The 13811-nt window shown below is 41.3% G+C and overlaps 1 protein-coding gene across 4 annotated transcripts in view; it reads right to left on the bottom strand.

The window, feature by feature from the left end:
* Positions 1-13811, bottom strand: part of Scaper (S-phase cyclin A associated protein in the ER) — a 414909-nt gene that overhangs the window by 15286 nt on the left and 385812 nt on the right. Inside the window, exon 1 of one of the 4 annotated variants that reach the window (XM_052188289.1) lies at positions 7954-8101. The exons of the other annotated variants lie outside the window; for them this stretch is intronic. The gene's annotated coding sequence lies outside the window, so the exon portion shown is untranslated. Of the gene's footprint in view, positions 1-7953; positions 8102-13811 lie in introns of those variants that run through there. 4 annotated transcript variants of the gene reach the window in all.

Raw genomic sequence — 13811 nt, 5'->3', positions numbered from 1 at the left:
TTTTTTAATGGCATGTCCCAAACACACACCCCTTGCTTCTTTAATTTGATGCCATGTGGGGTAGGGTGGGAGTGGTAGCTTTAACATCCCAGGAGAAAAATAAGAAGATTCTGTCCACAGTTTTCTCTCTTTCCACATTTGCCTTTTCCACAGATATTTCTAGGATGAAGTTAACTGCAGGCATCTTACACACTATACAGGAAGTAGCCTTTGAGCAGCAGCCTTCTTGGTGGTTCTGGATTCACTGCTGTTTAGCAGTAGTAGAGAATCCAGGAAGCACAAAGAGAGTGGAAAAAAATAGAGCAGAATCCAGGGTCAAGAGAAACAAAACTTATAGTAGTTGGGTACTTGGCCTCTTTTACATACTGGAAAACAGGTGACCCTAGAGATAGGGGTCTTCTCAAGTAGGGAGGGGCAAGCAGCTGTCTCTCCATGTTCCACTGGGGAAACTGAGAAGGCCCTTAATTAGCTTCCAGAGATAAATCTGCTATCTGCTGCAGAGGAACAGGAGAGGGCCACTGGGCAGAATCTCTCACTCCTCTTCTGCAGGGGAGAATACTGACTCACAACTATTGGTATCAGCTCCTGGATGCTGCACATCCAGTGTGGAGGTCTGACAGCTACCTACCCATCTACCCATTCTCCATGGAGTGTAATCCATGTCTCAGCACATCAGCTACATGCTAATAGCATCACTCTCAATCTCCCAGTCCTTGGTCACCACATAGGTCCTTTATGACCTGGAATCTGCCTCATCCCAGGCTTATTGCTTGTGCCCTCTCAAATGCTAAGTTTCAGCCATAATGAACAGCATGTAGTTCCCTGTACCTGTTAGGCTATTTTGTACCTCAGTACCTTTGCTTATACACTTTCCTATGCTATTCCTATCATGTGACCCAGTGACCTTGATTTACTTCTACACACTGGCACAAGCATTGTTTCCATTGTGGAGCATCTCCATTGAAGACCTGAGTTGTTTTATCTTTTCTGTTTGAATTTCACTCTCAGAACGTCAGCAACATAAGGGCAAAGGCTTGGTCTATTTTATTTCCTACGATCTTGTGTGTCTACAACATTGCCTAGTCTGTGGACTGTAGGTATTTCTGAATCTTTTAGCACATTTTGAAACAGGGTGGGCATTTAGTAAAAGCTGATAAACGAGAAGGAATGACTGATAAATGTCTAAAGGGCCACAAAATTCAAAATATTGTTATTTCCCCGAGAATAAATCACCCTCTATTGTTCTGTTGCATGATGGGGCCTCTTATTTTTTTTTAAAAAAATATTATTTCTCAAATCTTCTATGAGGAAAAGAGCTATAGTTTAAAAGAAGCACATTGTAATCCCTTTCAAATGCACCCTGCAGTAGAACCTTGTGCTAGATTAGTCACACACATGCCTAACACTAAACTACCAGTCCTAGGATTTGTCAGAGACTATACATAGATTCTGCTTCCAGTTTAATTACTATCTGAGGAGCCTGCTTATAGAGCCCTGGCCTTGGAAATGATGCAGAATCACTATCTCATAAGCAACCTGAGGGACTAGTTTGAATTTTCTATGTGCCTGTGTCTCTGTATCCCATTTGCAGTTAGGATGGAGTAGAACGAGGGAAGGACACTTATAGCTGCTGTGGACAGGCTGTCAGGAGAACCAGCTCAAAGGCAGGAAGGAAGGCCTGTCTTCTCTGACTACAAGGGAAGTCAGCTCGATGATCTTTGAAGGCCTCCAGATTCCCAGACATCATCCTGTCCTGTGTTATGAACATGCACACGTGGACACACCTGTGATGGCCACACCTACAGATAGTACATGTAAATATGGTAAAAGGCGTGGGTTTAAAATAAATTTTTCTTAAAAAGAAATAACAGAAGTCATTACATGAAATATACCAATTCAACCTCAGAGCCTAGGGTCTGATATTTAAAATACTGCTTCTCTAAGAAAAATAAAGAGCATACATACATATGACATAGATACATACATACAGACGGACAGAGGGAGAGAGACAGAGCTTGAAAGATTCTGCTCATTACAAATGGCAGAATGTAGGGGGATAGGGAAGAGAGATTAAGTGGAAGCAAAGAATATAGTAACGCCTCAAAAAACAAATATTCCAGTGGCTCTTGCCAGCAGAACTGGGTAAGCTTTCCTTCCCATAAGCTGCTGTGTGGTGTGAGACAGGCAGGGTTAACAAATGCAGAACTCAGGCTGATAGGCTTTCTGACCATAATCCAACAGCTGCCAGAAACTATGGGTGCATTCCATGGAGCATTTATGGGCTCACCAGCACTAGTCTATGACAATTTTATTTAATCATAAAAATATAATAGTAGTCAAATCTTTTTGTAGTTTCAGTTTACTGCTTTCTCAAGTAAAATAAATGGTCTCTCAGATTTCTTCTGCTTTCATCTCTCTGCTCTAAGAATAGTAGGATAAGGTTCCAATTAAGGCCCATTAAATGTTCACATTGATTCATGTGAACCCTTTTCTAGTTTCTCTTCCTAACACAATCTCAGTGCACCTCACAGCAATGTTAGTGCTTCTTTAGTTGGCTAAATACAGGGATGTATTTGGGTGTGAGGTCTTCCTCTCCTCTGCTTCTGTGCTTACCTTCACTGCTTTCCAGACAAGCAGATACTGAGTAGTTGTCAGGAAGGTTCAGCTGAACTAGCCACACCTCTTAGGAAGGCAGCCAGTTGGCTAGAGGCAGACTGACTGTCCTGAGACTCCTTGGTGGCAGGGTCAGAGCAGTGTGTGAGGAGGCCTGGTTGTGAGAAGACAACCCTGTGCTTTAGGTCCACAGAGGAGCCTTGGAGGCAGGAGTCACATAGCTATCTCCATCTTCTCAGCAGATGGGAGAACATACTCTGACAGCACAGATAACCTACTTAAGATGGTATTAAGTGTCAAAGCTGACTTGAATGGATACGGGGGCTTTTCTCATTAGGAGCAGGGATTCTGGAGGGAAACAATAATAGTTCCAATGATATCACAGGTTAGCATTTGCTCTGGGCTAGGGAATGTACTAATTGCTAAGCAACTGATTTAATTCACTGTGCATAACAAACACATGGCATGTTATTAATATGATCTACATATCACATATAAGAACATACACAATGGAAAGGTAATTGGCTTGCCTAGGATCACAGAGCTACAGAATGGACAGCTGGTAATATACTCAATCAATATATTCATGGCCAAAGACCATGTTCTTTTCATCAAGCTTCAAGAGCAAACTATTTTGTAAAAAAATGTATATTATTTATATGAGTACACTGTAGCTGTCTTCAGACACATCAGAAGAGGGCATTGGATCCCATTACAGATGGTTGTGAGCCACCATGTGGTTGTTGGGAACTGAACTCAGAACCTCTGGAAGAGCAGTCAGTGCCCTAAACTGCTGAGCCATCTCTCCAGCCCAAGAGCAAACTATTAATCTCTTAAAGCAGGGACCTAATGAGGATTCCAGCATACCAGGTACTGTGGGATGGCAAAGCTAACACTAGACTATAATGCTATGATGATTTTCCCTGTCAACCTGATTATATTGAGAACTGCTGAGGATATTAGTAAAACATTTGTGTGTGTCTGTAAGGATGTTCCCACAGATGATTAACTCAGAGTTGGGAAGACATGTCCTGCATATAAGAAGTAGCTCAGACACCTCACTTCCAGAAGATCCTGCTATACCACTCCTGGGAATATACCCAAAAGATTCCCCAGCATGTAATAAGGATACATAACATGTTCCACTATGTTCATAGCAGCCCTAATTATAATTGCCAGAAGTTGGAAAGAACCCAGGTATCCCTCAACAGAAGAGTAGATGCAAAAAATGTGGTATATCTACACAATGGAGTACTATTCAGCCATTAGAAACAATGAATTCATGAAATTCTTAGGCAAATGGATGGAGCTAGAGAACATCATACTAAGTGAGGTAACCCTGACTCAAAAGGTGAATCATGGTATGCACTCACTAATAAGTGGATATTAACCTAGAAAACTGGAATACCCAAAACATAATCTACACATCAAATGAGGTACAAGAAGAAAGGAGGAGTGGCCCCTTGTTCTGGAAAGACTCAGTGAAGCAGTATAGAGCAAAATCAGAACAGGGAAGTGAGAAGGGTTTGGGGGGAGAAAACAGGGGGAGGGAAGGGGACTGATGGGACTTTTGGGGAGTGGGGGTCCAGAAAAGGGGAAATCATTTGAAATGTAAATAAATATATCAATAAATTAAAAAAAATTGAAAAAAAAAAGAAGTAGCCCAGAGGTGGCCTAGATGATGGAATAAAATGTGAATAGAAAAGCCCACAGGCAGAGGCACAATCTTTGCTTCTTGGATGCTAAAAACATAAACAGTATGTCCATCTGCTTTATCCTAATTGCCCACTATGCCTCACCATAGGTCTCAAACCTGCAAAACCAGCACTACTTGGGCAATGATCAGGTCTGCTACAGAGTCAAGCAGTAATGACCACTCCCCAAGCTTTGGACAGTATGGTGGACTCAAATTCCAGGGGGTAGGGGTGGGGGATGGATCTAGGGTACTTTGTCATACTGATAAAAGTCTTGCCAACAAGAGAAAATCAGGATCAAGAAGTGGGATTGTTGCTGTGTCTACCTGACCGTGTGATTCCTGAGCCATTGGAACTGGTCTTTGGAGGAAATTTGAAGATGTTGGTTAACTTAACTCTGTTGGTTAAGAGATGAGGATGTTGACAGGAATGTGGAGATTACAAACTGTCTATAAGGTTTCAGATGAGAGTCAAGTACTCCTTGGACTGGAAGCTGTGTGCGTTACAGTCTTACCTACATTATACCCATGCTGTGAGACTTAATTATTTTTAGACAGGTTACTGAAGTCCAGAGATGGGCAGTGACTTGGTCAGGGCCACATAGATATAGAAAGACACTAGTGCAGCCATAAGGCTCCTTCTGGGACTGACAATGGTAATATAAAGTTTCCTTATTTCAGGAGACCTTGAGTAAAGACTAGACTTTTGCAGTCTATTTCTGGGTATTTTTACTTAAAATGTTCCTCCATGATCAAAGTAAGGCACAGACTCAGTAAAATTTGATTTACTCCATAAGAAATTATATATTGCAGCTGGCTTACAGGTTCAGTGTGTGTGTATGGGCAAGCCCAGGGAGTGGCACTATTAGGAGGTGTGGCCTTGTTCACTGAGATCATGGGCTTTAATACCCTCACCTAGTTGTCTGAAAGTCAGTCTTCTCCTAGCAGCCTTCAGATGAAGATGTAGAACTCTCAGTTCCTCCTGCACCATGCCTTCCTGGATGCTGCCATGCTCCTGCCTTGATGATAATGGACTGAACCTCTGAACCTGTAAGCCAGCCCCAATTAAATACTGTCCTTATAAGAGTTGCCATGGTCATGGGTCGGTTCACAGCAGTACAATCCTAAGACAGACTATCTATCTATCTATCTATCTATCTATCTATCTATCTATCTATCTATCTAATGAGCATATGTCACTGAACTAAATTTGTGGAGGAAAAGTTACAAATGAGGGGAGTGAAAGGTCTTGCTTGAATCCTCTGGAGGGGGTGAATTTTGCTCTACATGGCAAGAGTTAGTGGTAGCCTTCTTCATTTCAATTGCAGGCACATCACTGACGTACATGTTTAGGCATATATTACTCTTAATGATCTCCTTTTGTCCCTCAAGTCCCACGGTTTTCTTTGGTACTGTAATACTGATAATAACCTGGCTCTAAAGTGTTAGTTATATTACTAAAATTCTTGGGCTTTTCCTTAGATATGACGTACTTCCACCTTCCGAAAGGAGCTATACCTATCATAGGGCGAAGATGCAGAAGGGTAAAGGCTCATGGGACAGGTCAAGGATGAGGTGTGGATGCTGGGATGACAGGAAGGCCCTGTGTGATGGACATGCTCTTCACTCTCAGCCCGATGCAGCAGCAGCTGCTTCAGGGACTGGGTGAGGTCAGCACAGTGTACCAAGCAGGTGGGACCCAGGATGATCATCTGCCTTTGAGAGAGACAAAGAGAAAGAGACGATGTTTGAACAGGACTTAGGCCATGTCTGAACGCTCACTCTAAAATCTGGGCTGTGATTCGGGAAACTGCTAGGCAAACTGCCATTCTCAAAACACAACTGAAGCCAGGGCTAGAGCGCAGCAGAAGAGCACTTGCCTACCATGTATGAGGCTCTGATTTCAAGCCCTGACATTGCAAACAAATATAATACAAACAAAGTAAGACAAAACTTCAGAAAGGGCAGTGAGATGGCTCAGCCAGTAAAAGTGCTGGCTGCCAAGACTATGTCCCAGAACTCAAGTGGTGGAAGGAAAAAACCGACTCCCACAACTGTTCTTTGACTTATACACATAAACATAAATTAAAAAGTAAAATAAAATTAAACACTGAGGCTGTTGCTCAGTGGCAAATACCCTGCTAAGCAACTGCAATAAATGACAACCAAGTCTTCCTTAACTGCAGATGGAGTAAAATGGAGACGTTATTTATGCAGAAGAAATGGTAGTGTACACATGTAATTCTAGCATCCAAGAGGTAACGGTGAGAGGAGCTCTGTGACTTGGAGGGCAGACTGATCTACAGTGAGATCCTATCTCAAAACAAACAGGTCCAGGACTCTAGAAGCAGAAGCAGATAGAGCTCTGTGTTCCAGGTTAGCCAGGGCTGCACAGGAAAACCCTGCCTTGAAAAACAATAACAACCTCACCCCCCAAAAACACAAACCAAAACTAAGCCAAAACAATAATGACTAACCAATCCAACCAAACAAATAAAAAACCCCAAACTAAAACAAAAACAAGAACAAATAAAAATTTTAGTCATCAAATGACCTAGAAAAGACACACCACACAGTTACACAGAACCCCACTGTCTAATCTCCCTGCCTGTTCTGAAATTCCTAGAAGCATCCAGGTACCTCTAATACAGTGCAGATCATACAATTACACTATCTATATCCCAGCTTGTTGAACTGTGGGATCGTGACTTTATTATATGGTCATATAAATGACTGAGGTGACTGAAAAATTTGGCCACAGGAAAAGGCTTTCAACATGCAATGATTAAACATTAATGAAAAATTAAATGTGATGACTCCAAGGTGATTTGGGTAGCACTTCCCTATGTTATATCGTGCACCTTCACTGTCTCTGTGATTCTGAATATAAATATGTGCTCTGTTTTTTCTTTTTATTAGATATATTCTTCATTACATTTCAAATGTTGTTCCCTTTCCTGGTCCCTGCCCCTCAAAAGTCTCATAATCCATCTCCCCTCCTCTTGTTCCCCAGTCAACACTCTTCTGCTTCCCTGTCCCAGCATTCCCCCACACTGCAGCATTTAAGAGTTGGCCTTGTGTTGCTAGGAGGTGGTGGCACACACCTTTGCCTTTGATCCCAGCAATTGGGAGACAGGGGCAGGCAGATTTCTGAGTTGGAGGCCAGCCTGGTCTACAGAGTGAGTACCTGGACAGCTGGAGCTACACAGAGAAACCCTGTCTAGAAAAAACAAAAACAAACAAACAAACAAACAAACAAACAAACAAACAAAAAAAGAGTCGGCCTTGTGGTGTTGAATAACTAGTTGGTGTGCTCTTCCCTATGGAGAGCCACGCCTCCCACTAATCACACTTTTGCCATTGTGCACTATGTATGTATATGAAGTGATGGTCTTAATGCTGATGATCATAAATATCAGTCAACTCTGAACACTGCTGAAGATGCTCTATGATCTGCAGTATCAAATATTCAGCCAATATTTAATTATTTATGTAAAAATAAATAGGCATTCCCATCTAATTAGTATATTTGCTTCAGTTTTCAGTAAATAGTAAATTTATATTGTCCAAGGATTGTTTTAAAATAAATTTCCTTATAATTTATTATTAGTAAATGTTTGATTTCTATACCTATTTTATATACTTACCCACTCTGAGTCACGAAACAATTTCTTGGACAAAAAGGGGTCCTGAGTTGAGAAAGTATAAGGCTCTGGCCTTTCTTCCTGGTACTGCAGAGAGGCTGGATGGGAGAGGTGGGCCAAAGTGATCTTTGGTTTCAGTTATCATAAGACTGAAGCTGAGGTACCTGGACTCTATCAGGCCTTTCCTAATGAGAAAGGCATTCACTAATCAAAATGAATATGCAAAGGTGCTTATTCCCATAACAGTAATATTCAGGCAGTCATACAATCTTTCATTTGAGTTAATTTAATTATCAGACCAAATTTAATTATCCAATACAATGTAAATAAAGTGAGGAGCTGACAGCACATATTAATTATGTTCATTATAATAATTAAATGGGAAAGAATTTAGAAAGTCATGAAAATGTAAAATACAGAGAAGCTTTTGATTAAAACATCATTTTAATTAGATACTGTAAACCTACAGGAAACAGATGATTGGTTCTATCATGGACAGGGCATCAGTTTCTATTATCTGGCTTACTCTTCTGAAGTGATCTGTGGTATCATGGGGTTCAGCCCTTCTAGTTAATTGATTAAGTGGCAGCAAGTCAAAAAAAAAAAAGGTCAATCCTTTATGCAAAGCAGTCACCTAATCAAACAGATTTAGGCTGCAGCAAGATTTTCAGGACCTCCTATCTTGTAGAGAAACATGCTGTTTCCCCAGCATGAGATGAAGGATCCTCCCTGGAAACACATGCCCTGAAAACTAACATCAAACTTACCTGAACTAAGAATCACCATTTCTCCCACCAGGCTGAACTGATTCCCTGAGAAGAGGGGTGTGTGAGAAGGAGCGCCCCCACTGAGCCTGCCTGTGAGGTGGGGATGCCCAGATGACCTTCTAGGAAAAAGCTCCACAGACCTGGACCTGGCGCAAGAGCTTAGAGCTGCTCTTACTGAATCTCCTTAGCAAGTGTTCACTTAGCAAATGTGTGGTTTTGTGGGAAAGGGAACTAACAAGCTCTTTTTAAAGAGAGAATACACACCCTTTTAACAGTAGAAAAGCCCCCCATTTCACTGCACACAAGTAGTTGTCACCTCAGTGACTTGTGGCTGTCTGCCTTATGCTTTTTCTATGTAGCCTAACCCACAGAGCCTGGCCTAGATCCCCACTTGGACTAGGGGACACCGTAGAAGGAACGACTGTGGCTGTGGGTGGCATGGCACACAGAGCTCCACAAGTCACCTATGAGAAGTGTGCTGTGTCTGCCAATGGCTCTTGTTCTCCCCAGATCATACTGGAGAAGCAGAAAGATAGCTTTAAATTACACGCTGCCACAAAGTGCTCAGGCAGCTTAGTACGCTGTCTGGTGGTGACAGGATCTGGAGGAGAGTAAGGAGGATTTCAAAACCACAAATTCAGGTGTAGAATCCCCCTGAAATCAGATGCTGGTCTGTCTATGGTTCTAGTCTCAGACTTTTAGTGTCACAGGCTCAAGGCATATCTCAGTACAATCTTTTTTTTTTTTTTTTTTTTTTTTTTTTAGGTTTTTCGAGACAGGGTTTCTCTGTGTAGCCCTGGCTGTCCTGGAACTCACTTTGTAGACTAGACTGGCCTCGAACTCAAGAAATCCACCTGCCTCTGCCTCCCAAGTGCTGGGATTAAAGGCGTGCGCCACCACCGCCCAGCACAGTCTTTTTTTTTTTTAATCATGTGAAATACACATAACATATAATTTAGCAGCTGAAACATTTTTTTAAACACATTGAATTTATTTTGTGTTGACCATCTGCTGCCAGGTGCTCTTAAGTGTGGTTTATATACTAAATCAGACATATTGAGGAGAACTAATTTTTCCTTTGTTAGCAGTTATCAATTGGAGACAGCTCTTTTGTTAGGTATGGGAAATCATTTCCCCTGGTAGTGCTGAGGTCCAGTCTATACTGGCTCTGTGCAAAACCTATACATGAACTCTCTGAGTTCATTTTTGCCTCAGTCTTGAGTTTGGAAGACAGTTTCCTTGGTGACAACCATCCCCTCCAGCTCTTTTACACTTTTGTTTTGCTCTTTTACGTGGATCTCTGAGTCTTGAGAGGAGGGATGTATTGAAGGCCTCCCATTTAGCCTAATTGTCCTAAAGTCTCTCAATCTTTGCTTGTTCAATCTTTGTAATACTTACAATCTACTTCAAGAGGAGGTGAGACACTGATTTGTATCTATAACAGAATTTTACAGGGAGTCATTTTCTTGCTGTGTTCCTTTAGAAGAAGAATATTATTTTGTTTTTCCCTAGGGCTATGGTCTATCAAATCAGTTTCTTGACCAGCCAAGTGTTAGGATCCAAAAATCATTGAAGGAAGACCCCAGACTCAAATAATATGCAAAGGCAAAGAACATTTGTTCTGTAGATATTGCCAGCATGCAGGTATCAAGCATTCGTCAAAATGGTGTTCCTAAACAAATGTGCACAAGCCATAGGAAACTAGGGGAATTTAGCAAACATTAGGTAATCTAAAATTCTATTGGTAGGTGCTGGGGAAGTAGTATGTGTTGGTTTCTAGTTTGCTGCTTTGTTAATTTCACTATATTTGATGAGGCCTTGAGGAAATTCCAGGAACCAGCTCAGCTCCAGCCTTATTTTTTTTTTATTCAATATACTTTTTATTTACATTTCAAATGATTTCCCCCTTTCTGGCCCCCCACTCCCTGAAAGTCACATAAGCCCCCTTCCCTGCCCCTGTTCTCCCACCCTTCCCACTTCCCTGTTCTGGTTTTGCCTTATATTGCTACACTGAGTCTTTCCAGAACAAGAGGCCACTCCTACGTTCTTCTTGTACCTCATTTGATGTGTGGATTATGTTTTGGGTATTCCAGTTTTCCAGGCTAATATCCACTTATTAGTGAGTGCATACCATGATTGATCTTTTGAGACTGGGTTACCTCACTTAGTATGATGTTCTCTAGCTCCATCCATTTGCCTGAGAATTTCATGAATTCATGGTTTCTAATGGCTAAATAGTACTCCATTGTGTATATATACCACATTTTTTGCATCCATTCTTCTGTTGAGGGATACCTGGGTTCTTTCCAGCTTCTGGCTATTATAAATAGGGCTGCTATGAACATAGTGGAGCATATATCCTTATTACATGCTGGGGAATCCTCTGGGTATATGCCCAGGAGTGGTATAGCAGGATCTTCTGGAAGTGAGGTGCCCAGTTTTCTGAGGAACTGCCAGACTGATTTCCAGAGTGGTTGTACCAATTTGCAACCCCACCAGCAGTGGAGGAGTGTTCCTCTTTCTCCACATCCTTGCCAACACCTGCTGTCTCCTGAGTTTTTAATCTTAGCCATTCTGACTGGTGTAAGGTGAAATCTTAGGGTTGTTTTGATTTGCATTTCCCTGATGACTAATGAAGCTGAGAATTTTTTAAGATGTTTCTCCGCCATACGAAGTTCTTCAGGTGAGAATTCTTTGTTTAACTCTGTACCCCATTTTTTAATAGGGTTATTTGGTTTTCTGGGGTCTAACTTCCTGAGTTCTTTGTATATATTGGATATTAGCCCTCTATCTGATGTAGGGTTGGTGAAGATCTTTTCCCAATTTGTTGGTTGCCGATTTGTCCTTTTGATGGTGTCCTTTGCTTTACAGAAACTTTGTAATTTTATGAGGTCCCATTTGTCAATTCTTGATCTTAGAGCATACGCTATTGGTGTTCTGTTCAGGAACTTTCCCCCTGTACCGATGTCCTCAAGGGTCTTCCCCAGTTTCTTTTCTATTAGTTTCAGAGTGTCTGGCTTTATGTGGAGGTCCTTGATCCATTTGGAGTTGAGCTTAGTACAAGGAGACAAGGATGGATCAATTCGCATTCTTCTGCATGCTGCCCTCCAGTTGAACCAGCACCATTTGTTGAAAAGGCTATCTTTTTTCCATTGGATGTTTTCAGCCCCTTTGTCGAGGATCAAGTGGCCATAGGTGTGTGGGTTCATTTCTGGATCTTCAATCCTGTTCCATTGATCTACCTGTCTGTCACTGTACCAATACCATGCAGTTTTATTGCTCAGTAGTATTGCTTGAGGTCAGGGATACTGATTCCCCCAGAATTTCTTTTGTTGTTGAGAATAGTTTTAGCTATCCTCGGTTTTTTGTTATTCCAGATGAATTTGAGAATTGCTCTTTCTAACTCTATGAAGAATTGAGTTGGGATTTTGATGGGTATTGCGTTGAATCTGTATATTGCAGCTGAAACATTTTAGCCCTACAATTTTGCAGCATTACCCACACACAGACACAGACACACACACACATGAACACATATACATGAAAAACACACATGAGAACATATAAAGACATACACTAACACATATGAACACACACACATATACACACACACACTGTAAATGTCACTGCTCTACAGAACTACTCTACTTTTCAACAGTCACAGATCCATGAACCTAAAGGGGAGGATTCACCTAAGATCACATAGGTAGGGAGGAGCAGAGCAGAGCTAAAGCACAGGCTCTTTACTTGCTAAATTGTGGCTGGCCTAATTTTAACTTCCTATAATCTTTATTGGTCTCCCAGAGTGAGACACACACATTATGCGCAGAAACCCCCATTTTGGCATTCGGAAGGCAGTAACAGCTGTCTAAGATACACATAAGAGACTACCACTGGATGGGTCTGTCACACCTGACTTAAGTCTCCTAGTGCTTTTCTTTGTCTCAGGAGGCTTAACTTGCCTCTTAGAACACTGTTTCCTACCTACCTGTTTGAGGCAGGAATTAGCCTGGACCTGATGACTGCACTGTAGTGTTGACAAGGTGAGAGACAGAGCCTAGGCACTACAGCCCTAAGAGCTCCACAGAACAAGGTGAGGCTTAGAAATTATATTGCTACAAATCTTTGCTTTTTAGAATCTTCTTACAATCTTTTCTATCAGTTTTAAATTTCTTTTGTATTTTAATATGTTCTGTTTTCTCCTCATAAAGTTGTGCTGCATTTCAAAAACTGTCTCAGAGTTGAACTGGGTTCTCTGATTCAATGGATGATCAGTTTAGCACCTTGCCCTTGTGGAAGGCAAGATATCAAGACACAAGGTCTGGCATTTTTCACTCTTCTGATTTTGTCCTCTGAGTGACATCATCTCTCAACAGTGACCTCCAAAGCTTACTGCATCCTTTTCTTCTTCCAGCTCAAGCCTGATAGGGCAGTGGTTACTGCCACCACCTCTTCCTCCTCTACTTCTTTCCCCTTCTCACCCTTTCCCTCTTCCACTCCTACCCCCATTTCAGATGCTTTTTCCTTGTTCCTTCAAATATATGCTTCCCTGCTCCAGTCTCTGATCACTCTGGTGAGGTCAACTAACATATGGGATGTTGAAGCAGAGGATGACTGTGTGAGCTAGCATCAGTAGAAAAACTCAGAAACCCCACAGAAATCTGAATTCTATAAACTTTTCATAATAGAGATGATTAATGCAAAAAGTTTCAAAGCATAGTAGCATGAAATGTACTATAAGAAGGAAACCTCTTAGTGTAAAATTGCACACTCATACTTAGTGTAGAATTGCACACTCACACTTAGTGTAGAATTGCTAAATGGCACACTCACAAATTGCTCAGCTCTTTACAAGTGCAGCAGAGTGTCAGGATATATATATAGCTCAATCACTTATATATAAAATAGGAAATTGTTAGATAAACTATGAATGTCCACACATGATAAAGCCATTAAAAATGATATTCTGCTATAAAATGAAGTGTAGAAAGCAGGACATGAATACATGTGCAATATGACTTCAGCTACATAAAACTGTTCATTAAGAAGATTGGAAGGAGTTTGTTTATGTAGTGGATTGCATTGATGGATTTC

This window comes from Apodemus sylvaticus, chromosome 7 (genome assembly GCF_947179515.1).
Source record: "Apodemus sylvaticus chromosome 7, mApoSyl1.1, whole genome shotgun sequence".
NCBI classification, from domain to species: Eukaryota; Metazoa; Chordata; class Mammalia; order Rodentia; family Muridae; genus Apodemus; species Apodemus sylvaticus.
Note: the sequence above shows the minus strand (reverse complement) of the source record. Positions and strands in the feature narration are given on the sequence as shown.